Raw genomic sequence first — 23898 nt, 5'->3', positions numbered from 1 at the left:
AATAGAAGATTCAATGGATGAATCTAGAAGAAACTAGATGTATATAAAATAGCCGCTTTTCTCTTTCCACTCTCTTTTCAGGAAAAGGTGTCTTGTGGTCCAGGACTGCTTGCACCTGTGTATATAAGTTTATCTAATTCTGAGGAGAACTGTTAGGAAGCTCACTTACCCACACATTTAAGCCATATACTACTTCATCAGCTTTATCATGAATTATTTTGTTCTCCCTCTGTCTTGCTCTTTTGTCCTACTTTGCAGTTGGTTTATGAACCAAGCAGAGTAAAGTGCTGTTCTTCATTGAGCCCCTCAAATCCTCGCACTTCACTCCTGGCCAATAGCCTATCATTCATGCTTTTTTTATACAACAAATATTTATGAAACCTTAGCTACATGCTGGACACTATACTAGATGCTGGTGACGGTGAAAGGGTAGGCTCAGTTCCTGCTCTCATGGACTTGCATCAAACTTGTGAATGAATTACAGGATCAGCACCAAAACCAGGCAAGGGCTACCTTACTGTGAAGCTGGAGAAATTAGGTAAGAAAGGGAAGAGACCGCAAACTCTGATTCTGCTAAACTCAGCTTCTATTCCGATAATCAGCAAAGGATAGAATCTGTTAAAATGTAAACAGTTCAGTAAAAGCTTTTAGACATTTTTTATGAAAGAATTTGAACTATAGTATCTTTGAACTAAATTTGTACCATTTATAGTATCTTTGAACTAAATTTGTACCAGTTTTTCACTTTTAAATGATGTATGCAGAATAGAATATTTGCTCCCAAATGTTGAATATGCCCTAAATAATGTTTGAATTAAATCCATTTGGCTACTTTTGCTTTAATTGTAATTTGGTTTTGCACATTCTTCTTCCCTCTTGTTTCCATTATTCCAGTGATAGGGAGTTGACAGTTCTTTGCTTATTTCTTAGTCTTTTCAGTATGTACTTAATAACTGACCACATTGTGAATCTATACCTCATTTACAAGTCAATCTCCAAAGTGGTTTTCCCCTTCTTGAACAATCTTACAAAACTCAGGAAAAAAAGTTAAAGGAGAATGGATGAATCCTAAAACTTTCCTGATAGTAGGCATAGAATTGCACAAAAAGTATCTTTGGAGAATATACTATTAACTCAGCCTGGGAAAATGTGTGTAGACATTTCCAAAAACTAGCCAGTGTTTCTTCCACCTGGAACCCACATCATCATTTTGCCTGAGACCCAGCCTATTCCAAATTCCTCTTTCACTCTCAATCTACTTCCAGGCCAAGGTCTACCCAGGCTAAGTCTGTCACCCCTATAACAAGCTGGATAACATCAATGTAGTAGGATGGATTTTTGCTTTCTCAAAAATACTCTGTTCCAAGAAATATAATGCCGTTTTATTAATTTTGAACAGTAAATGTATGCACTGTTCATAGAATATGCCAAAATAGTTTAAAAATGACACTATGGAAAATCATTAGCCAAACTCTTTGCAACTTTTAAAGATAGAATTTACATACAGTCTCAGACACTCTCCTAAAAGCAATCTTTATCTGTTTCTGACTGTGACTGATTTTGACTCTGCTAGGAAAATCTCAGGGTGGAAATTTCCTGAGCCGATAGTAGGTCATGCTAATTTGAGCCACCACTCTTGGGAGGTGGCAGGAGTTAAAGAATGTAACTGGATTTATTTCTCATTAGTTATATACCCATTAAAGTATTGAAGAGTCACTTTCTAATTTCCCAGTTTTAGAAATATTGGATCATTTTTTCCATTCAGTTTCTCATAGGATGGGAGCAAAAGATACCTAAAACAAAGCTTCAACTCATTTGCAGCATGTTTAAAAAAAGATTTCCCCCAAGAGAAGAAAGTTGTCTTTTTCTTTTAGTTTTTCCAATTATCTTTTCCATGGCACATGACTGGGATATCAAAAGCAGATATGTTGTACTCCATAAATGGATCTCTAACATTTAAGCCTAATTGAGATGCACACATAATTTCATGGAAAGGGTGATTCATGTAGACCAAACCACAGACCATCTGTGCCTACCTTCCACCCCCCAATTTATCCTTTCTTAAGTAAAACTATTTCTTTGCTATTTATATTTTATTCACTACTCACATTAATAGACATCCTAAAACTTCAAACTTTGCTATGCAAGATGACAGCTTAACCTAGTCTTTGAGAGGAAGCCAGGAATTGAAGGCAAAGGGGACTTTGGCTCTTTTTAATAACTTCCATTCTTTTCTCAACTTTTAAAAAAGGAAGTTCTCTCTCGTGCTCCTTGCCTAGCATCACTTTCAGCTACTTTTTAAAATTTTATCTCTTGATATCAATTTTTCCCCCAAATCCAAAGTGACTTTATAAATCCGGGATAGCTACTATAATGCTATATAACAAACCACTCAAAGGTTCAGCACGTTGTGACCCCACTAGTTTATTTTCCCTCTCATTGGTCTGTGGTTTGTCTGGAGGTGACTCTGCTAAGGGTGTAAGTTGACTGGGCTTGGTCCCAGGCTTCAGATTGGCTGCAAGTGAACTCCATATGTCACCATATATTACTAGGACTAGGAGTTATCTGAGCCATAGTCTCCTTACAGTGGTTTACAGGAGGCCAAGAAAGCAAGTGGAAGAGTGTGATGCTTATGAAGATTTTGGCTCAGAGTTCTGTACCCACCGGCCAAAAATTCACATGTCCAACTTCAACATCAGTGGAGTGGGAAAATATACTCCACCCATTCACATGCACTGCCAAGCTCATGGCAGGTGGGGGAATTGAGAAAACTGATCAGCACTTTTGAAATGACCGATAGGAAGGAACATAGTTCTCGTTGTTTCTTGACTCCACCTCCGGCCTGCTGTAACTTGCCTTTTATATCATATTTCACAAAAGAGCATCATTATGGGAAAAAAAATGTTTTATTTACCTTAAGAAAATTGTTTGTATACATTTTATCAATCCCCTGTAATAATACCAATCAGAGATAAACACAGATTTCACAGCCAGATATACAAACATTTACTCAGACATTTGTCGTTTTCCCACATTCATTCAAACATAATTATGCTTCTCAAATCCCAGTATATCCTTAGATCTTATAATGACTTCCCTTTAGTCCATATACCCCACTATGTTTTAGGTAGAGTGAGGAATTAGACAAGTTGTGCAAACAAAACAAAACAACAACAACAAAACAGCTAAAAATTAGGAAATGAGAAAAAGAAAAACCTATAGAAATATGATGATGCTAAGAACATAGAGTGGATCAGCTCTGGTGAAACCCTCTGTGCACCTGTGCGGACTGAATAGACTGGAATCTGAAGTCAGCATCCAGTGAGCCCTAAGGAACATCACAATGAAATGGATTCCCACCTTCATCCTAAACATGGAATGTTAAATGTGTAAGCAAAGCTGGTAATTATAGAGTCCCACTGACTAATCAGGACCCAGTGCTAGTAAAAAAAGCAATTATTTGACCCAACATGTATCCTGTGCCTGGAACATAAATAAGTGCTTATAAGTATTCACCATTACTGTATTGTTGGTGATGTTGTATACCCGGTGCTGTGCCAAGTGTTGCAGATAGACTGTCAACAAAACAGATATAGTTGCACTTATGCAATTGTCCAGTAAACTCAAAATTGATTTTTATAATGTCAACTTGACCTCTACACAATGAATTTGATTTAAGAACTATTTTTGTGTAAACTGCTCAATGGTTTTAGTTTCCTGTGTGTTCAGTTTGAATCAAGGACTGGAAAATCATTTTTACTTATAGGTTAATTAGTAGAGATGCATTTCCCCCAACAAAAGAGGAAGTTACCCTACTTTGCTTTTGATCAGTCAGTCAACATATGGAATACTATGTGAATACTGTATGGTTTATATCATCGAGTTCTAACATTTTAAGAAAACTACTGAAAAATTAGACCATGCACAGAAGAGGGCATCCAGGAGGATAAAATATCTAGAAATTAGTTTATATAAAGAAAAGCTGAAAGAACAAGCAGCTTTATCTTACATGAGAGAGGCACTAATTATGTTTTTAGTAAGTATTTCAAAGATTGCTGTGGTCAAGATATTATCTTTGTTATTACAGAGGTTAAAATTTGGGATAAAAACAGAACTAATTGCCTTTAGTATAGATATAACTATACTTATTGATGTATTTAAACAAGGGAATAGTGGAATAGCTACCTATTCAGTATGAGATCTCTTTCCTGGAGATATTCAGGAAAGGTTGGATGGTATTCAGGATTATTTGCAAATTTAATATTGCAGGATACAATTCTATGTTACCAGTCTCCCAAAGAACTATGCTCATATACTGGCCCACTATTTTATTAATTTATTTACTTTTTCATTCAACCAATATTCTTTGAGAATCTAACACATATTGTATACAGACCTTGGTACCAGGGATAGAGCACAAACAAACTCCTTGCTCATATGAACCTTACTTTCTAATAAGTGAGACAGTTGACAGACTTGTAAGGAAGTAATTTCACATTGTGATAAGTTCTCTTAAGAAGGTAAATGTCTTTAAAATTACTTGTTTCAAGAATGTCAAAATGCATGTTCTGTTTGTGCCCTTCCTCCTATTCTAACTCCATTACTTTCAATCACCTTTCATTTCCATAATCATATCTAAATGTTTAAGTCATTATATGGATAGAGAGGGAGGAATATAAATATGCCCTAGACAGACCTGCGTTCATCCGAGGCTTGAGTATTTCCTGGTTATGTGATATTAAGCAATTTACTTGGCCACTTTGACCCTCACTTTCCTATTTATAAAATGTGGGAAAGCAGAAGTATTATGGAAAGGATGAAATGAGATGCCACGTGGGATAGTTATTTTTGCTGCTTGTTCTTCATTTGCATCTCCCCTCCATGGCACCCCCCTGTGGTCTTTCATAGTTCCATTTCTCCCTTCCCCTGCCTAACTCTGTTGGGGATTGGGGCGATTCTCCAAGAACTGCAACCTGATTTCCCTTGTTGATTGGCCTCCACCAAAGTTCAACCAGTGGAAGCACTGACAGGAGGTTACAAGGTGCAGGGAGAGAGAAACCAAAGTTATTTTTTCCCTTATGCTTCCAATTGGATCAGGTATATTCAGCACTAGCTACATTCTACCAAGTCCAAAGCTTCCACCAAATGGTCCCTTTTTTTTTTTTTTTTTTATAATAAGAGCTCTCTCTGGGCTCAAGGAACTTTTTGTCCTCCTTGAACTTTTGATCCTAGAAATGTATACTTTCCTGCTGATGTTAGTGCATGGGTGCTTCACTGTCCTTTCACCCTACATATACATCCATAGGTAACCCTTTGTTGAAATGTCTCCACTTAACCATCTGGGGACAATTTTGTTTTCTGTAGGGATTCTGATTGAACAGTACTGGACATCAGACATAGCTTCACAAGGTAAGTCCTTAATATGGTATTCTGAAATTGGTTTGTTAACATATTTAATGAAAACAGTCTTCCTGGAGGAAAATGGCATACTGGTAATGGCATGTCATGAAATCATAATTACTCAGTGATGATGTGGGATGAAGAACCAGATATAAAATGCCTGTTGATTTTGTTTTCTGTGACAGTAATGATAATTACAAAGAATATGGGGTATACCAGCTGTTTCTGACCATCCTGGGAGCTTAGAAAAACAAAAGATAAGTACAGGACTTAAATTTCAAACCCAAAACACTAGTGGAGAGCTCAAAAGCTTCTGTGGTGACCTTAAAAAAAATCCCTTCTCTTTAGTAACTATAGGGCAGCCATGCCTGAGGATTGGGCCCAAAATATAATAGTCTAGTTTTGTATGAACTTTGATTCCCCAAATCATTTCAAGATTTTTTTTTCAATAAGTAGCCTCTCTTCCCCCTGTATGAGAAAAATAATCTGTGTATATGACCTTTCAATGACCTCCTCTGAGTTTTTGCCTCACAAAGAGATGTCAGTTACTAACACCTAACCCTACCACCTCTCTTCACCTCTATATCCATAACTGAAGCTAGATCTCAGAATGCCTCAGGTGCAAAATTGATAAGTCTCTTTTCATAAGAGATAGAGTATGCATTATTATAAGGCCTAAAAGATCTTTTAAAATTTATCAGTAGGAACCTAATGAGCTGGGTGGGGATGGTTTCTAAAAGTACTATGCTGAAGGAGACATAATATAAGGATGAATTGGCCCAATTTACTTATAATGCTTTAATTGCCTGGCATTTTGAATTTAGTGTGCCAGCCAAAGCAGGTTTAAGTACATTTAGTAGTTTCCTTGTTGACTACAGAATCCTGGATTTAATGAAAACCATTTCATGATGTCAAAATGGCAGAACTTCCTTGCTCTAATGGAGGAAGGAATTGAGAGTTTTGAGGTAGATTTATTGTATACGACCTACACACCTTATTTCTATGTCCATTAGGAGATTCCAGAGAATTCTCTTTCCATTAAGGCAATAAAAAATTAAGAGAGTTCATAAAGAGGAGAGTGGCATCCTTGAGAAGTTCTAAGGTGTCTGTGTTTGAAAAACTGAAAATAAAGGTGAAGGGTGTGCCATTGTGTAGGATCTCTTGTTTCTTGGGATCTCTCCTTTCAGTGGGAATAACAGAATCCAGGAATGGGAAAGACCATGTGGTAATGCTTAACCCTCAGAGAAAAGGTGGTTGCAATTACCATAATCAGCCACAGAGACTGAGTGGCAACCAGTGTTTTGACCTCCAGAAATCTGTGGTTGTGGCTAATTGATGACAATGTCCCCTGGTATAAAGTGGATGGGCAGCCAACAAGGTATTACTTGATCTGTCTAATTGGAAAAAGTGTATGTCTGGTAAACAAAAATCCAACTTGAGTTGCCAAAGGGGGAATTCATTGCTTCTTACAGTCCCACTCAATTTCCAGACCAAGGATGTTCTTAAAGAAAGGCCCAGGAAATCCACCCCTTGAAGAATGACTGGATTATCAAAAACTGAATCTGATTTGTAGCTGTTATTCAGGAGTTGATATCTTTACTCAAGAAAATTGACTCAGTCCCAGATTCCTAGGATAGTAACTACTCACTTGGCAAACTTTTTTTTCTCAGTCCCTACAGGTGTTATATGAAGCTTCTGACACAGGACAGACACACAGAATATGGGGGCAAAGCAGCTATTTGTTCATTTGAGAAACAGCTCTCAGGAAAGTAGTAAAAATCTGTTATTTTCATTTTGGACTCGTAGATGTCAAGCTGGAGACCATATATCTCAGCTTCCTCTGTGGCTACATACAGCAAGTTGACTACATTCTAGACATTGGAGTGTGAGAATATAGGGTGCATGCAATGTCCATCATATTTACATAAAAGAAGTTGCTTGCCCCAGAATTTCTCTCTATCCCCTTTCCACAAGTTGAAATATAGATATTCACGACTCAGCTTTCACCATGCAGACACAGATAATTTACTAGGTGTATGAAATGCTGTGAACCTGAGTCCCTGGATGATCGCAAGGAGGAGAGCTGCCCCTCCAGCCCAGACTAGCAGAAAGTTTTATGATCAAGAAAGAGACATACGAAACAAAACAACAAACTCACATAGTATTCTGTACTGTTCTTTGGAGTCTCTCTATATCACCAGCTTAGCCTGAACTTTAATACATTTTGAAGACTGAATGTTGTGTTATCCCCATTTCCCACTTTCCCCCCCTAGTAACAGGATGAATTCTTTAGTATCTCTTCAACTTAACTAATAATCAAATAATTATAACTTTAAAGAACATGAGATGCCATTTTTCAACCTATTTGTTTGGAAAAGGATAATTATTGTAATAATATTCACCATGAGAAAAGATGTGCAGAACAACTTTCACAAATTTTGGTGGAAGGATAAATTGGTTCTAGCTCTTTAGAGGACAAATGGGCATGATCCATCAAAAATTTTAAAGTGCGCAATCTGATCAAGCAATGCTGCCTCTAGGAAGCCATCCTATATGTGAACAAAGTTGTGTTTATAAGAGCACTCACTGCAGCATTGTTAGTAGTGGCAGAAATCTGATAAAAAGGTATCAATGGGAAAGTCTTAAATTACCGTATGTCTGTATTTTGAAATTTGATAGCACTATTTAAATGAATGAGGTAGGTCTATATATCATGATGTAGAATAAATAAAAATTTCTACAATATTACATGAAAGATGTAAGATACAAATTAATATATGTAGTTTGTGTTCCAACTTTTATTTTAAAAAATCATCTGTATATTTAAACAGATAAATATGCAGACAATACATACAATACAACACACACTCAGGAATATAAATTGATTGATAGATAACACACACATTTTATAAGGAAAAATAGTAACCCTCCTAATTTTTAATTATATATCAGAATCTCTTAAATTTTATATCATTATATAGTATCTTAATAGTTAAAAATAATAAACATAAACTATCAAACTGAAAGAACTTTAAAGGGCTTTTCAGGGTCCTAGAGTCTGCTTTGGGAAGTTATTCTAAGTCCAGTAATATATTTTCCTTTTAATTTTTTATTTATTTATTTTTAAGGATTTTATTTATTTATTTATGAGAGATACAGAGAGAGAGAGGCAGAAACATAGAGGGAGAAGGGGGCTCCCTGTGGGGAGCCTAATGTGGTACTCCATTCCGGGACCCTGGGATCACGCCCTTAGCCAAAGGCAGACACTCAACCACTGAGCTCCCCAAGTGCTCCATTTTCCCTTTTAAAGAGCAAATTTAAAATACATTCCTTCATATCTGTTAGACATTTTAGGACATTATTGTTATTATTATTATTATTGATTAACTTGACTGCAAATTTTCAAATGTAAATGGTATTTTTTCAGGATTAATTCATATTTAAAAAACCTGAGGTTTTCAAATCTAATAGAAAATCTTATAAACAGATAATGTCTAATTGATGTGATAAATCATTCTGGATAATGCCTGGGTTTTTTAAAATTCAGTTAACATTAAGAATAGAAAGAATTCAAATTGTCCAGAAGCTTATTGATGCTCACATTCAGTATTTTAAAAATCACATTAGCAACAGTTGCAACTTAACACTCATTGATACTCCAAATCCCCTCCTGGATAAACTTTGCCAGGAAAATTTAACTTTTTTCCCAAAGGCATTATTTCAGTCTAAAGAATCACATGCACAGACTCCGGCCAAAGGAATCATTACTACTAATGGTAAGTCAATCTGAGAAAGACAATTATCATATAATTTCACTCATATATGGAATATAAGAAATAGGAAAAGGACGATAAGAAACGAAGGAAACTGGGGAAAAATCAGAGAGGAAGACAAACCATGAGAGACTCCTAACTCTGGGGAAACAAACCAAGGGTTGCAGAAGGGGAGGTGGGTGGGGATATAGGATAACTGGGTGACAGGCACATGATGAGATGAGCACTGGGTGTTATACCATATGGTGGTAAATTGAATTTAAATTTAAAAAACTGAAAATGAAACAGTTGCAATAATATTGAAAAAAAAATTTTTAAATTCTGTTTGCTTCTCCCTGCTTTTCTCTGTGGCACTTAATACTCTTGATGCTTGAGGACGGTAAATAGCCACAGGTTTTATTTTCTCTTCTTGTATCATGTAAAGAGTTATGCTTAAACCTGGAGTCCTTAATCTCAAAAGTCTTATCAAGGGAATAGTTATAACATAGTTTAATATGGATGCAATACATATTTTCCCTCTTTTTATAATTCACAAGAGGGGATCCCTGGGTGGCTCAGCGGTTTAGTGCCTGCCTTTGGCCCAGGGCCTGATCCTGGGGACCCGGCATCAAGTCCCACATCTGGCTCCCTGTATGGAGCCTGCTTCTCCCTCTGCCTGTGTCTCTGCCTCTCTCTCTGTGTGTCTCTCATGAATAAATTAAATCTTTAAAAAAAAAAAAAAAATATATATATATATATATATAATTCACAAGATTGGTCCTTATCAAATGTCACTATTAATAGCAATGTTTACTCATCTTACAGATCAATGTTTCTTTTTCTCTCTTTTTAAAATCTGAGTATAGTTGGCACAATGTTACCTTAGTTTCAGGTGGTCAGCATAGTGATTCAACTTCTCTATACCTTATGCTGTGCTCGCCACAAGGGTAGCTACCATCTGCCACCATACAACACTATTACAGTATCATTGCCTATATTCTCAATGCTGTGCCTTTTATTCCCATGACATTTCATAACTCAAAGCCTGTATCTCCAACTCCCCTTCATCCATTGTACCCATTCCCTACCCCCCTCCCTTCTGGCAACAATCAGTTTGTTTTTTCTCTGTATTTATAGGTCTGATTCTGCTTTTTGTTGCTTATTCATTTGTTTTGTTATTGTTTTGTTTTGAGTTGGGTTTTTTTTTTTTTTTTTTTTTTTAGATTCCACATATGAGTATCATCATATGGTATTTGTCTTTCTCAAACTTATTTCACTTAGCATAATACCCTTCAGGTCCATCCATGTTGTCACAAATGACACAATCTCATTTTTTTTATGGGTGCGTAATATTACATACACACACACACACACACACACACACACATTCAGAGCACATCTTTCTTATCCATTCTTCTATCAATGGACTTTTAGGTTGCTACCATATCTTGGCTATTAAAAGTAATGCTGCAACAAACATAAGGGTGTATACATCTTTTTGAATTAGTGTGTTTATTTTCTTTGAGTAAATATTCAGTACTGGAATTATTAGATCATATGGTATTTCTGTTTTTGATTTTTTTTTAGGAATCTTTATGCCGTTTTCCATAGTGGCTGTATCAATTTACATTCCCACCAGTGGTGCACAAGGGTTCCTTTTTCTCCATATCCTCACCAACACTTATTATTTGTCTTTTTTATTTTAACCATTCTGACAGTGTAAGGTGATATCTCATGGTTTTGATTTGCATTTCCCTGATGATTAGTGATCTTGAGCATCTTTTCATGTGTCTGTTGACCATCTGTATATCTTCTTTGGAAAATGTCCATTTAGGTCCTCTGCACATGTTTTTAAATTAGATTGTTTTCTTGGGGTTGAGTTTCATAAGTTCTTTATGTATTTTGGATATGAACCCCTTATCAGATATGTTATTTGCAATCTTCTCCCATTCAGTAGGTTGCCTTTTTGTTTTGTTGGTGGTTTCTTTCACTTTGCAAATGCTTTTTATTTTGATGTAGTCCCAAATTTCTTAGATATGTTGCCTAAAGCAAAGGAAACAAAAGCAAAAATAAACTATTGTTAATAAAACAACTTCATTTACAACTGTATCAATAGAATAAAATAGCTGGGAATAAATTTAATAATTTTAATAAAAAAGGTAAAAGACCTGTCATCTGAAAACTATAAAACATTGATGAAAGAAGTTGAAGGTAACACAAACACGTGGAAAGATATTCCACATTCAGGTATTGGAAGAACTATTATTGTTAAATTGTCCATACTATCCAAAGCAATCTATAGTTTCAATCTAATCCCTATCAAAATACCAACATCATTTCTCACAGAATTAGAACAAATAATTTGTATGGAACCACAAATGACACCAAATAGCTGAAGCAATCTTGAGAAAAAAGAAAAAAGCTGGAGGAATTACAATTCCAGATTTCCAGGTATACAACAAAGCTGTAGTAATCAAAACAGTATGCTACTAGCACAAAAATAGACACATAGATCAATAGAACTGAATAGAGAGCTCAGAAATGAACCAAAGTTTCTATGGTCAACCAATCTACAGCAAAGGAGGAAAAGACAGTCTCTTCAATAAATGGTATTGGGAAAAGTGGACAGCTACATGTAAAAAAATGAAACTGGACCACTTTCTAACACCATACACAAAAACAAACTCAGATGGATTAAAGATCTGAATATAAGCCTAAAGTCATAACAATTCTAGAAGAAAACACAAATAGTAGTTTCTTTGACATTAGGCATGGCAACATGGCTATGATTCACAATTTTCTGACAACTATGCTTTCCTGGATTCTCAGCCTCTTGTATTTATTGACTTTTGTTAACTGAGATTCATAAATATGAAATTTTGGGGTCAAAGAGTGTCTTTTAAACTTTGATAGATCCTGCAGAATTGTTCTCAATAGAATTGTAATCCTTCACCCTATCAACAGCTTGTGAGACTTCCTTTTCTTTTCAACTCTTTGCAATACTGGATATTTTTTTTAAATGTTTGTTTATTTATTTATTTATTTATTTATTTATTTATTTATTTACCAAAACTAAAGGTGAGAAATGACATCTCATTTTCATTCTAATTTTCTTATTTGAGTTTTGTATGTTGGACTATTGCTCCCTTTTGTGTTTAACTTTATGCTATTATTGATCTATTATGTGCCATTGCATTGCATTGCTAAATATTTTAAGTATATAATAGTTAATGCTTACATAATTCTACAAGGAAGGTTTTATAGTTTACATTTTAGACCTGATGATATTAAGGCTCAGAGCAATTAAATCATTTGTTTTCTAAGTCACACACACATAGGTAATAAATGATATATATGTCACATACACAAATTAAAATTCAAGTTTAATTCAGATATCCATGTATTTTCTAACTTGTGCTATCTCTGTTCAAACAATAAGAACAAGAAAAGTGAGAAATTTTTTTTAAGTGAGAAATTTTTTAAAAATGTATTCAAGAGGTTTGAGAAAGAGTAAAGGGCTAGAACTAAATATCATAGGTAAAAATTGTGTAGAAAATATTTTGAGTTAAAGCACTAGTGATGTCATGTGCAAAAAGTAAAAATAAAAGGGGGTTATTCAGATTATGCTGTAATATTATCATAACTAAGTGAAAGTGAAATAAGTAAAGAAATTAATGAGTTGATAGTTTCACTTGGACAGTATCAAAATATTTTTATATAACTAACTTTAAAACATTTTTCACTCAATAAAGTAACTTTTGCTGCTTTGATGAAATAACAGTATTAACAATAATGATATTTATCAAGTTTCTACTATGTAGAAACAGACATGTTTGAGGATGACTGAGGATTTTTTAGATATATTAACTAATTTAATCCTTATATCAGTTCTATGAAGCTGGTACTATTTTACAGATGAGAAAACTGAGTCTGAGAGAGGTTAATTAATGTGCACAAGGTTACACAACAGTCAACTGTGGAATAGGATTCATATCAAGGTAGTATGGCTCTGAACCCAACCTTCTTAAATACTACACCATAATACCACCTCTGTAAAGATTATTTTATTTTATTTATTTTAACTTTATTTATTTTATTTATTTATTTTTGAGAGAGAGAGTGGGCACAGGACAGAGGGAGAGTAGGTTCTTAAGTAGGCTCCACACTGAGTGTGGAGCTTGATCTCACAACCCTGATATCATGATCTGAGCTGAAATCAAGAGTCAGATGCTTAACTTACCAGGCCACCCAGGAGCCTCTGTAAAGGTGATTTTAAATAAGATTCTTAAATGGTCCTTGTTTGGAACAACAAAAACATCAAGATAATTAAAAATGGTTATTTGGAAAATAAGGGTACTTAATATTCAAGATCTGAAAATTTATTTTTCCTTATTTGTTCACTCTATGGTAGAATTTAAAAAGAAAGAAAATTGTTTCTTTTGTCACTCTTTTTTTTCCCTTTGTTATTTCCAGGCAATCATTCTTGCATAAAATACATATTTGCAATTCATATCACTCTTTACTCTTACTTGTTGCTTTTATCTACTAGGCTTCTAATAGATGAGATAGGTAAAAATTTGGACTATCCACAAGGTAAATGGGAAAGAGTGCCAACAGACACAGTATTGCCTAGTAGTGCTGTGGGTCCAGCTGAAGTTATAGTCAATGAAATTGTAAAAGTAACTAGGCCAATTTGAGTTTCAACAATTAAAACATGGTTTAATTGTCACTGGAATAGCTAGTCAGATTAATAAAATAAATAAGTGCATTCAGACAAATTCTGAGGAAAATTTCTGAAAATTAACTTAATAAAAATTAAAATTTCCAAAAGTAGATTAATGTCTATTTCATTGTTTTAAGTGGAAGCAATACTATCTAGTGCTTGATGAACTGCTAGACATTTAAAACTTCTCTTCCGGGATCCCTGGGTGGCACAGCGGTTTGGCGCCTGCCTTTGGCCCAGGGCGATCCTGGAGACCCGGGATCGAATCCCACGTCAGGCTCCCGGTGCATGGAGCCTGCTTCTCCCTCTGCCTGTGTCTCTGCCTCTCTCTCTCTCTCTCTGTGTGACTATCATAAATAAAAAAAAAAAAAAAAAAAAAAAACTTCTCTTCCATATTATATTAATTCTAGAAAGTTTAAATATAAGTAAAAATTAAATTATATTATATAAATGTCTTATTTGTCTTTCTAACCTATAAATCACTTGAGAATAGGGACCTCAATATGCTTTTTGACATTAGATAAAGTTGCCAAAACTTCTTGAGTTCATAAATGAATAAATGCATGTCAGAAAAATCAATATAAAATCAATACAGACAAACATTGAAACATTTTTGAGATGTTTGGTTGAAGAGTTTTATTTTTACTTCAACTGCAAACTATTGGAAAATGCAGTTATTTTTATATGAGGCGGGTATTTGATTTTTCACTAACAGACACACCAGACACACGAAATATTTTTTTAAGCGATGCAAACAGTCTTCAACAGAATCTAAAGAATGATTGTGATCTTGATTTTTTTTTTCTTTAGAATTTTCTAAGCTGGGTTTCTTATAGTTAAGTAGCAGCATTGAACCCTGTGTGATGAATGGGCATGTCGTCTTAGGAAAGCAAGTACCTTTTATAAGCTGAATGTTCTAAATGTTCTGTTACATTTCGTTATGTTGAGCTTTGGGATCAAGTACAAGAAGCAAGTCATAAAAACGGTACCATTCATGCTTCTTTGATGGTGAGCCATCTTTTCATCTATGTCATCAATTGTCCTCTTTTATTGGGTTTTAAGTGTGGTCTCTCATAAATGCACACCCATCCATTGACCTGATCATAAATTGGATATATGATAGCACCACACCAATTTGCCATATACTTGAGCAAGAGATTTAATCTCTTGCCATGTTTTACCACTCACAAAAGTGCATCTTTAATATATTTATTCCATACCATACTGGAAGTGTTGAACTATTCACAAGGTCTTAGAGTCAATACAACCACGTACAGAGAAGCCATCAGAGAATTCTTTAAATTATAGTCTTTAATTCCCCAGAAAATTTATTCCTAATCACCAAAAGAAAATATTTACAATTGCCAAAACTATCTTTATTATTAACTCAAATGTATAAAAACTGGTTACCCATAGGGCATTTAAGGTGTTAGGATTTTGACTTCAAGTCAGTGTGTTTAAAAAAGTAATTGGAAAAGTACCATATATGTTCTAACCTGTCACAACCTTACCAATCCTTTTTCTTCTCACAGGCTTTGTTAAAGGTCCTTTGTAAAATAGGTTCCCTTCTCCAGTCTGCCATTGCCTCAGGGTGTTCCAGCATCTACTCCATTTGGCAGAATGTTAATTAGCCCTTTTATTTTAGATACAGTACACCTGCTCTCCACCTATTGCCACAGACTTAAAAATTTGAGTTCTTGCTTCCTGACACTGCTGAGTCTAAGGCATGAATTCTGATTCCCTTAACCCATACCTCCATTCATGGGCCAACCTCATACTTTCCTATACCTAGCTTCCACACAGAGCCACACAGAATAATCTACAAAAATCACAACGGAAAATTTTATATTACTCTCTAATTACCTCCTCATTTCTCTACTGGAGAAGCCATAGAGTGAATGGGCCCAGTGTATTAATTCTACTGAAGGAAAGGACATTTCTTAGTGAAGGTCACAAAATGAGGTACCAGAAAATGAATATCAAAAAGATGCTTCAAAGAAGGCAAGAAGTCAAACTGGAAAGGATTGTCATTATCTAAAATGGATTCTCTCTCAAACAAAAAGCAAATAGTAAGAGCTAAAAAATGTAGACTAGTTTCTTTTCTCTGTTTCTATTATTACCCCTTCCAATTCAATCTCTGTGCTATAACCTCAATTGGCTATTTAAAGTACAAATCTCAATTGCTAGTCCTCTAATTTAAGACCTTTTGATAATACTTTCTTCATAATTAAGAGTGGAATAAAGTCTTTTTATATTCTGTGCTTTGGTGACCTACTTTCCCCTTGCCTACTTGTTCTTTCTTTTTTTTTCTTTCATGTTCTCCCATTTCCCAACCCCTAAACATCTAAATCCCTCCTAGTGGACTTTAAATCTTACTTCACTTATGTGTCTTCTCTTCAATTCCTCCTATCAAAAATAGTCTCTTCAAAGTTCGTCTTGTAACATCTTACTCCAACACTTTACCTCTTGCTTCTTTGGGTTGTAGATGACTATGACCCTATCTCATCTCCCCTTCTTGCCTGAATACTCCTTCACATGTAAACAAGGAGCTACAACTGATTCGTCAGTTTTTTCAAAACATCTAGCAGAATATCAGGAACCTTAGTTGGCACTCACTCAATAAATATTTGTGCAATGAATGACTGTCTTCAGCCATCAGAATCAATCTCTACGAGAATCTACAAAACCAAATGACTAATGGCTTCTTTTGTCTACTACAGCCTAAGTGGAGAGTGCCAAATAGTCCTAGAATAAACGAATTAAGTTCCAAAAGATGAAAAAGCACAAAGCAAAGAGAATAAGAGGGAGATGATCACACCATGTGCTGATTGTTTTGCCTAGAAGCCTTCAAGGCCTTTAATTAAACAGTTTAACCATGGGAGGCAAAAGATGGAATGTGTTCCAAATTAATGCTTTAAACTCATTATGCTTCCAGGCCAGGAAATATAATAACTGCATAAGAATTTGGAAATTATTTCCGCAGAGATCATGACAGGTTTTTTTGATAAATCTCAGTCACTGTGCTTCAAAGAAGTCTTTGCTATTAGCTGAGCTGATATAATGAATCAAAATGGGGCAGGTCTTGAAGCTGGCAGTTTGATTTAGATATATTTAGATGAAAAATATCACCATACTCAAATCTCTTTCCCCCTGTCTTAACATTTTACAAAAGTAGTGCATAGTGTGGTTGAGATATATTGAGTAATTGGATTCTCAAAACATTCAAGGAGAAAGGATTGATTTAAAAGAACCTAATTTAAAAGAAAACCTTTGAGACACCTGGGGGGCTCAGTGGTTGAGCTTCTGCCTTCGGCTCAGGGAGTGATCCTAGAGGCCTGGGATCGAGTCCCAGATCGGGGTCCTTGCGTGAAGTCTGCTTCTCCTTCTGCCTGTGTCTCTGCGTCTCTCTCTCTGTCATGAATAGATAAATAAAATATTCTTAAGAAAAGAAAGCTTTTAATTTTACTTATTCTTCTCAAATTAAGTTATATGAATGACTATTTTTATAATTCTTTGTGCCCTTTCTTCTTTCTCTGTTTGGTCACAATTCCACAAATCTTATTCTCTTGATTCTCTTATATAATGTTCAGAAGATTTTGATAAGATAGGAAATACTAGGCAATCAAAATTAGCCAGCCATATCTCTTATAGTAGGTCTTTTTTTTTCTTTTTTAAGATTTCATTTATTTAATCATGAGAGACACAGAGAGGCAGAGACATAAGCAAAGGGAGAAGCAGGTTCCCTAAAGATCCAAGACTGCAGGATAATGACCAGAGCCAAAGCAGATGCTCAACCATTGAACCACCCAGATACCCCTTATAGTGGGTCTTTACAAGGCTAGTATACCACTTCTAATTCATGCTGAGATTTTTTTCTGCTTATTAGATGATAAAGGGTACACCAAGAAATATTTTCCTTTTTTACAGGCTTACTCATCACATTTTATATGGAAATATTGTTCCCTACACCACATGTAATATTTTTAGAACAATGCAATTCAACAATAATATTACTAATGTAATATGAAATAAACTAGTTTGAGACCTACAGGCAGCACAAAAATAATCACTATATTATTTCTGAGCTCAAGTTTTTACAGTTTTTACAATTTTTAGGAGAGCTGTGATAACCAAGTATCAAGATAGCTCTTAATGAGCCTCACCTTCTGGTGTTCCTACCTTTTCATCATCCCTTCTCACATTGAATCAGTGCTGACCTATGATGGAATTGTGGAAATGATGGTGTGGGGTTTTCTCTGCTAGGTCAAAAAGTCATCTCATCTTCTGCCTTAGCCTGTTGGATCTTTCACTCTGGTGGAAGCCATCTGCCTATAAATGATTTGAGACTGTACCCTACTTGCAAGCTAACAAGCTACCCTGCCACAGGTTCTTGGATAGTAGTAGAAGACACGAGACTCCAGGGTCACATTCAAAGGACAGTTTATGATTCAAAATAATGGGAGTCACCAGAGTACCAGCATTGTGCCAGTTACTTGAGCCCCGATTCCCACAGACTAACACAAAGTGTGCCATAGACAACATCCATGCAGTGGGTTGTGTTGAAGGAGATAAACCTCAAGTTTGGGGGACCCAACTTTTTTTAAGATTTTGCTTATTTATTCATGAGCGACACAGAGAGAGAGGCAGAGACATAGACAGAGGGAGAAGCAGGCTCCTTGCGGGGAGCCCAATGCGGGACTCAATCCTAGAACCCTGGAATTATGCCCTGAGCTGAAGGCAGACACTCAACCACTGAGCCACCGAGTCATCCCTAGGGGACTCAGTTTTTTAAACCTGATTGATCTCTGCCTTAGGGAGATATTACCTTTATGATATGGGAGAAGAAAAAAAAAATGTCTTTTGCTTGGAGGGAGACTATCTCTATCCAGCAAGGCTTTTGCTATGCAAACATCCTTGAAAAGATAATTCAGAACAAGAGAAGTTTTCAGTTCCTCTACTCACCAGCTTTCAGTTCCTCTACTCACCAGACCCAGGAAAATTGTCTTCCAATATTGCAAAGCCACAAGACACCCAACAGCCATCTTGAGAGAACCATGCAGTGATGAACTGAGGCCTCTTCCAGCAACCAGCACCACCCTACCAGCAACTGAATCACCTTGGAAGGGGATCCTAAAGTCCCAGTGAAACCTTCACGTGACTTCTTTTCTAGCTGAAATCTAGCTACAGTTTTATGAAGGACTTGAAGCCAGAGCCATTCAGAAAGTTACCCTAAAATTCCTGATCCTCAGAAATTACAAAGAATAAAAATACTGGTGCGTTAAGCCAGTTTTGAGGTGGTCTGTTACACAGTCAGACACAACCAACATAGATTTTTGTGCTTGAAAGTCGTGTGCTATCCCAAGAAAAGTCTTAAGATGTTATCAGTAGCTTTGGGATAAGGCGTAGGAAGAATCTGGAGGCACCTAAGGAGAGTTTCAAGGAAAATGTAAGAGGTCTTGATGAGATATTGAGCAAATCTTAGCCACCTCTGAGGCTGTTGGGAGGGCTCACAGGAATGTGAGAGAATGTTGCTGGATACAGGAGGAAAGTGATCTTTATGACACAGTGGCAGAAATCTGTGACACTGTCGTATAGGAACATGGAAAGTGGAAAATGTACCTGAGGAACTAGGGTAGCCAGGCACTGTACCTGTATTCTTCTTGCTCCTAGGGGAAAGAGAAATAAATAGCCTTTTATTTCCTTGAAGAATACATACAGTGTTATATTATTGACAACATCAATTTTATAAATAACTTACCATTTGTGCGTATTGCAGTTTCAGAAGGTAAATCATTATTTTCTACATACAGCTTAGTTCCCTGTTTTAACATGAGCAAACACCATTTTTTAAAGAAACACTAGTTGGAGAGAAAAGAGAAGTAATAACTTTTGTTTTAGTTGACTTTTATTAAGTGGCTTTAAAGATGAACTTAAAAAAAAAAACATTACAAATAATACTTTCAATGTTAGTTTTATGGAGGTTTAAAGTGTTCTATCTTATAGTGCTGGAAGTCAACTATTCTGAGCCAAAGTAAGATGGGGGAAGTTTCCAGGAATGTGGGTATTAAGGCATAACTGCATATTCACTAGGGTACAAAAGAAAAATGAGAAATCAAAATAAAACATTACCCTTTAGAGGAACAGTTAAAACTTACTTTCACAAGTAAGTGCTGTTCTATTTCCAATAATGATTCTGTCTTACTTTGAAAAATTCTAAACAATAACAAAACACTTGGTCAGAAAGATTCAATAAGCTCTCAAGATTCCAACTTTAATTTGGCAATGATACTAAGCTGGTCTGTGAAGGCTGAACACATTGGACTGATTTAATGATGAATAATTTGGAGGTTATGCAAAATAGTTTTTGAACCCTCAATCACCTGCTGTTACAGTCAGCATTTATACACCTTTCAGAGGCTGCTACACATGTTCTTTTAATGTTTGATTTTATTTGTTAAATAAGAGCCAAAAAGTGAATCCAGTTTAGGACATAAATATTACATTTGGAATATTGGATTTAATGGGTGTTTCTAAAATTTTCCTTTTTTGTGGCCCATCTGCTTGAAAAATACCTTAACATAATTTTCATATGCACACACACAAACACACAGAGAAAAATAGTTGAAAATAGAGGTCACTGAAATAGCTATAACTATAATACCTTTCTCTTATTTTGGTTCTGTAGAAATATTTGTCTTCAGAAAGATATTGTCAACTTCTAACAGAAACTCATTAAGATGATGAAATCACTGGGAGAAAAATTTCATTTCTTTCTTAGAAATTGAATTTCTGGCTCTGTTCAAAGAGAGTAGAATATTTCTTTCACTCTACATTTATTTATTTATTGGGAGGGGAGGGGCACAGGGAGAGTGGAGAGAGAGAGAGAGAATCTTGAGCAGGCTCCATGCCAGAGACATTGATATGGAATGGAAACAAGTATATCACCCCACAAGCTACATGAGATGTGCTATAGAGTGATGTGCATGGGCCTAGGGGCAGGAAAACCGAGTCTTTTCTGAGCTTTGCTCATAACTTGCTGTGTTACCACTTAGTATCAGTGAACTTCCTCACCCATAAAGTAATATAGTTATATTGAGGGATCTAAGTTTCCTTCAACTCAACTAGTCTACAATTCTGAAAGCTTCTACCTTTAAGATGATTATAACCTGATATCACATAATGAAGTCTGACTTTACTCAGCAGTATCATTTGTAGGTAATTTTTTTTCTCATAATGTGTTTTCCCATGAAGTTAATGTCCAATTATTTTGAAAGTTAAACACTGTTTGAAATGCATCACCAGTCATTATGATTTAATGACATTTTCTGAGAGTAGTGAAAACACCATGACCTTGATGTTATTGGAAAGGTCTTGGTTATGAGTTGTTTAACATGTGGGGAGTTGTTTGACATCCTTGTCACTACAATATAAACTTGTACAACTTTTCATGAAGGTATCCTTCATGAAAGTTGATCTCTGTCACTGAACATATGTTCTTTCACCAGATACCTGCCTTTGATTAATTATTTCAATCACAAGTCATGATAGCGTTGGCATGACAGAGGGTATCCGTTCTGTATTCAGAGGATCATTCTCTGAATGAAAATAGAAATTGTGCTCTGTGTCAGATGGTTATTCACTCCAAAGGAAAATAGCAAGAGACAAGACAGCCATGAGGTGGGCTTCTGGCTTTTTACTAAGACCAAACACATTCAATCAGTGGGCAGCTTCACAGCACAGCAAAGCAGATGGACACTTCTAAAATCCCCAGATGAGATTTTAGAGTCAAACATTTCAAGTGCATACAGCTTATTGTAGAGGGGCAAAAAAGTGCCTCAAGAATAGTTTTTTGATACCGAGAAAAGTTTTGTGTGTTTTCTTAAAAAGACAAGCTTTCATTTGGAAATATCAGATTAGCAATGTTTTCCATAAGCCAGAACTCTACAGATACTTTTGTTGGTTTGCTGGCTTTTTAAAAACTTAAAAAAAAAAAGTTTCCCCAAAAGAAAACAAAAGTGAGCACGTTTTCTAAAGTGGAACATTTGAACAATTGTTACCCATACTACTTTTATAGTCTTCTCCTTTTTTATTCTTAACCTATAGAAGAATTATTCTTTAAAAAAATCCTTACCAAGCAAATAAAGTTGACTAAGAAATCTAAAACATCTGAACAGGAGCCAGACGTGTAGGTAAAATTCATCTTCAACCATTTGATTCACACGTGTTCCTTCTCTGACAAGACAAGACGAGCCAAACAGCATCCAACAGCATTCCTCCGTTTTTCCTTTTGTTGTTTGCCAGTTAATTTTTATTCACTGGAAATGCCAATTTTCCACATGCTATTCAACGTGGTGTGCTTGTTTGAAAAGAAGCAAAGAAAAAAAAAAAAGAAAAGAAGCAAGGAAAAGAACTTAAGATGCTGAGAACTTAACTCATTCCTTCCTTCTTTTCCGTCCTCCTCCTCGCTGACAAGTCCCTTTCTTCCTGGCTTAGTGAGAAACAAAAGCAGATTCATTCAACTTCAAAACTTGAACCCATGCCAGGTGAAATATTTGAGCGAGGCTTATCCTCCACTCGCTCACGCTGCATAGGTGGGCCTAGTTAAGTGGTTTTTGTTGGCTACACGGTTTATTATGACTTTACAGTCACACCCTCCGTGCCAAAGTGCAGCTCAGCAAAGTGCGCGTGTGGGTGGGGGTATGTGTGTGCTTTGTTTGAGAATGTAGAGCTAAAGCAACTATGTAGTTGGAGACATTGAGGAAACTCATCATTTCAGAATATATTTAATTTACGGCGAGCTCTTGCTAACACTTGATCTTTACCATAACATACCTGAGAGTCAACAGCTTTTACACTCTCTTATCACTTTTTCCCTAATTAGGTAAACTGGGAAAAAAAAAAAAAGTGCTCAATCACTTGCTTCAGTACAGCTTAGAAAGTTAGGAAAAAATGCGGGAGTACAAAACAATACTTCCAACTTGAATTCTTTTGCCTGAACCACCAGGCAAGTCTCTGCCTGAGGCAACACTGCAAAGTAATGCAAGTGCTGTAATTAACCTAAAAATTCTTACAGGAGGTACAACATCTCTCTAGAGTAACTTGATGTGCAGGGAAGGACCCCTTTTGTCAGACTTGGCATGGAGTAGAAGCAGTTATCAATATGCATTAAACAAATATAATTCAGAGCAGTTGCTTATGAGAAAAGCCTTAAAAAGACTGTAGAATCATAACCTTTTTTGTAGGTTGTAGATGATTTGTAGCAGATGAAATCCAAAGTATTGGGATGTAAACATGTCTCATATATCTCTAGTGGTGTTATGTTAATAGGGATAACTGATGATTAATGCTATTCTACACTCTGCAGCATTTTAGAACAGAAATAGGTCTCCAGATTAGCCAGTTCAATTCCTTCATTATACAGATGAATAAACTGAGGCCCAACGGGATTAAATGATTCATCAAATATTACATGTCTAATTAACAGCAGGAGGGCGGTTATAATGTGGTTCTCCTGACAGTCAATTCAACTCACCAGACTTGTGGATGTACCTTTCATATGAAAAGAACTTTTCTTACTGATGTGAGATATAAAAAGATATAGAGCCCACAAACCCTACCTTTAAGGACAGAACAATGAAGGAATAAGACAAGTATAAAGCTAACTATAATGCAAAGAAAAGGAAAATATTAGCTTTTATGGGTTCAAAGGATGGAGAAGAGAAATTTGCTATAATTTCTTGCTATCCTACACAGTAATGATTCCTTTTTCACAACTATAATAGAACAATGATTTGAAAAGGACCTCAGAAAACCCACTGAGTTCATCAGGTGACTATCTAAATTAAGGGTGACCAACGTATGCTTTAGGATGTACAGTTCTTCAAAATGTAGGTATACTGCCTAAAGCAAAAGGAGTAAAATTGCTGTTACAATGAAATAGTACTGCATTTTAAAGTAATATGTATTTTGTTAAAAATCTCAAATGAGAACAATGTAAAGAAATATCACTACTTTCAAAACCAC

At 35.6% G+C, this 23898-nt stretch overlaps 2 long non-coding RNA genes across 5 annotated transcripts in view; one reads left to right on the top strand and one right to left on the bottom strand.

The window, feature by feature from the left end:
* LOC112644505 (uncharacterized) overlaps nt 1-23898 on the top strand; it is a 210650-nt gene that overhangs the window by 155355 nt on the left and 31397 nt on the right. The window contains exon 5 of the long non-coding RNA XR_003126437.3: nt 5365-5409. This is a non-coding gene — a long non-coding RNA (uncharacterized LOC112644505). The remainder of the gene's footprint in view (nt 1-5364; nt 5410-23898) is intronic.
* The window catches only part of LOC125755888 (uncharacterized), a 53883-nt gene continuing 38168 nt past the window's right edge, over nt 8184-23898 (bottom strand). For 3 of the 4 annotated variants that reach the window (XR_007413338.1, XR_007413339.1, XR_007413337.1), the window contains 3 exons: nt 22007-22231; nt 19495-19541; nt 8184-11195 (listed from right to left, as the gene is read on the bottom strand). This is a non-coding gene — a long non-coding RNA (uncharacterized LOC125755888). Of the gene's footprint in view, nt 11196-19494; nt 19542-19633; nt 19734-22006; nt 22232-23898 lie in introns of all 4 variants that reach the window. The other variant, XR_007413336.1, reaches the window with a different exon arrangement.

This window comes from Canis lupus, chromosome 1 (assembly GCF_003254725.2).
Source record: "Canis lupus dingo isolate Sandy chromosome 1, ASM325472v2, whole genome shotgun sequence".
NCBI lineage: Eukaryota > Metazoa > Chordata > Mammalia > Carnivora > Canidae > Canis > Canis lupus.
The sequence above is the reverse complement of the archived record's forward strand: the minus strand, read 5'-3'. Positions and strand labels throughout refer to the sequence as shown.